Source organism: Solanum pennellii, chromosome 9 (genome assembly GCF_001406875.1).
Source record: "Solanum pennellii chromosome 9, SPENNV200".
Classification (NCBI taxonomy): Eukaryota; Viridiplantae; Streptophyta; class Magnoliopsida; order Solanales; family Solanaceae; genus Solanum; species Solanum pennellii.
Window position 1 is genome coordinate 78,259,482 of NC_028645.1, and position 3,078 is coordinate 78,262,559.

The 3,078-nt window shown below is 41.7% G+C and overlaps 1 long non-coding RNA gene across 1 annotated transcript; it reads left to right on the forward strand.

The window, feature by feature from the left end:
- On the forward strand, nt 1-2,153 carry LOC114078603. The gene is made up of 2 exons (XR_003580233.1): nt 1-129; nt 1,626-2,153. It is a non-coding gene; the product is annotated as an uncharacterized LOC114078603 (long non-coding RNA).
- The last annotated feature ends 925 nt before the right edge of the window (nt 2,154-3,078 follow it).

Here is a 3,078-nt window from a genome sequence, read left to right on the forward strand (position 1 = left end):
TCTCCCAAAATCAGGGTTTTCATCAAGCCCTCTTTCTCAGATTTTGATTTACTCGTTCGTCGATCTTCATTGCATTAATGGATTGAATTTCGCAAATTGTGTGTGTGATTCGGCAAATTGATCAAATATGTAAGTTTTAAGCATATTAATCTTGAGGTTTTTTCAATACCCAAAACTGATTTTGTTCGATTTCATTTGAATTTTGAAGATTGATTTTTTTGTTTTTGAGTTAGGGCATACGAAGAAGTTGCTATAAAATTTGTATTGTATCCAATTTGGCGTTTTCATCTGTGTTTTGTTTGTTTGACATGAAAATTCATCTGTGTTCGGGGATTTAAGTTGAAGTGATCAAAATCTAAGATTCTGAGGATTGAACCTTATTTATCTTTGAAGTTATAGGTTCCTATCTACTATTTGTTGCAATGTTCATCGAAATTCATATATAAACTTATTTATTCACAGTCGTTCATAGTTAGGATTTCCCTGGTTTGTTGTCTGAGTGGGATCATGGCAGACTTCCAAAATTTTCAATTTAGATGTCTCTTTCATCTGTTTTTTTTTATGTGATCTTGTATCGATCTTACTGATTGAACGAACCTGAGTTCATTTACCCGAAACTTCCCAAGTTTGAGCTTTAAACAATCATGTATTCTGCTTACACTGGCGCTGGAAAACAACTTGCTTTTGGTAGTGTTTAAAGACCAAGTTACATGTTGATCTGTCTTTCTTTGATTCACTCGTTTAAGCATATAATGGATTGAATTTTTTTTGTTTATCAATGGAATCTTTGGCTTCAGAATTCTTGCTACTAGGATTCTTGCTTCAAACATATTGCTCCTTTGTTGCGTTTAGTGCATAGTAGAGATTCAAGCTCCACAAAAGCTCTCTGTTAGTAACTAAGCTCCACAAAAGCTCTCTGTCAGTAACTAATCCAACTTACTCTTTTATTCTCTCCGTTCACTTTAGTTGACTACTTTGAACTTGATGAAATCGCAACACCACGTCTAAAAAATTCTCGGACAAGTTTTCTTTCAACCTTTTAACACCACCTTCCCTTTCTCTGCTCCTCCTGCCTAGCTAGGTAATAGAGAAGCTCTAGCATTTATCAATAGGGAGCCTTTGGTTGCAATTTTTTTTGGGATTTTATTAAATATTGCAGTAGTGGATATGTTTAAATTTTGTGAACTGAAGGGGTAGAAAGGATATTCATCGAGTCAACTTCGTCTTGTCAAGTGAAAGGGAAGCCGACGTACCTGTTATACAGGTGTAAGATGGGCTGCATATGTCCAATATACAGGGGAAGTAGATGATATACTTCCCCTTTGGGTGCTGCAAATGTTGTCGCTGCTGCTGGTGGACTTGTCTTCTGAAGCAGGAGGATGGTTTGGTGCTGTTATTTTAATTGTCACATAAAAAGAAAATGTTTAATAAGAAGAATAGATCACTTCCTATTTTTCTTTGCGTAGTTGGCCCATATGATTTGGTGGTGCTGTTTACACTCATAAGAGAGCAGTTGTAAGATACTTGGTAGATCAGTATATAATGGATAGTGATAATGTTAGCGGTAGTTGAATTTTGAGAATGACATAATAATTTCCCACTGTATTTGACCTTGTGTTGTGCAGGAGGAGAGGCATGTGATGAACAGCCACTCGGAGAGATAAATACGATCTGGGTGCTGGAGATGTTTAGTAAAGCTTGGCTTGTTTGATGGGGTATTATCCTGAAAGTTGTCGTGGTGAAGCAGACCAAGGCCAAGCAGGCGCTGCTGAGTTGTATTTTATGCAGGGTCGAGAATAACAGCCATTCACTTGGTAAATGTTGCATCCAACTGCTTGTACTTTTGACACGTAGTTTACATGATATGCTTCAGTTTTAAAATCATAATTCTGATGTGTTTTTCATTTTTCTTTGTATGTGACACCCGCATTGAGACTTATACGAGTGAAAGGGAAGCAGAAGTAGATATACAGTGATGGGGCCAAAGCCTAAATTGCAGCAGCAGAGCCCAAAAAATGTGATTTACTTCTTTCCAATTTATTGCTTTAGTTGTAATTATTTCAGTTAATCTAACTTTAGCTTTAGTTTGATTTAACTAGATTCTCCAAAATATACCTAATAATTCTAATCAAATATACCTTATTTTCAAGGGATACATTGCTTTTCTTTACTTGAAATAACATTTTTTATTGATTAATATTTTCGGTCGATAACCTAATTATATTGATAAAAATTAAAGTTTTAGTCAAGTGTCATATTTATCAATTAGCTTTTTTAAAAATATTTTTTCTCAAATTAATTTATGTTTAAAATGTTTCAGGTGGGCACGTCGCCATGCGGAGGTAAGGGGGAAGATGGGGTATGGGTGAGTGGAGAGGGGTCATTGGGGAAGGGGGAGGGGGTAGGTAGGGCAAGTAGGTGAGGGGAAGGGTAGGAAATGGAGGGTAGTGGGGTACGTGTAGGAGGGGGGGTTAGGTCCATCAGGGCACGGAGCCTCGAAGGCCGGGGAAGAGGGAGGGGGTAGGTAGGGCAAGTAGGTGAGGGGAAGGGTAGGAAATGGAGGGTAGTGGGGTACGTGTAGGAGGGGGGGTTAGGTCCATCAGGGCACGGAGCCTCGAAGGCCGGGGAAGAGGGAGGGGGTAGGTAGGGCAAGTAGGTGAGGGGAAGGGTAGGAAATGGAGGGTAGTGGGGTACGTGTAGGAGGGGGGGTTAGGTCCATCAGGGCACGGAGCCTCGAAGGCCGGGGAAGAGGGAGGGGGTAGGTAGGGCAAGTAGGTGAGGGGAAGGGTAGGAAATGGAGGGTAGTGGGGTACGTGTAGGAGGGGGGGTTAGGTCCATCAGGGCACGGAGCCTCGAAGGCCGGGGAAGAGGGAGGGGGTAGGTAGGGCAAGTAGGTGAGGGGAAGGGTAGGAAATGGAGGGTAGTGGGGTACGTGTAGGAGGGGGGGTTAGGTCCATCAGGGCACGGAGCCTCGAAGGCCGGGGAAGAGGGAGGGGGTAGGTAGGGCAAGTAGGTGAGGGGAAGGGTAGGAAATGGAGGGTAGTGGGGTACGTGTAGGAGGGGGGGTTAGGTCCATCA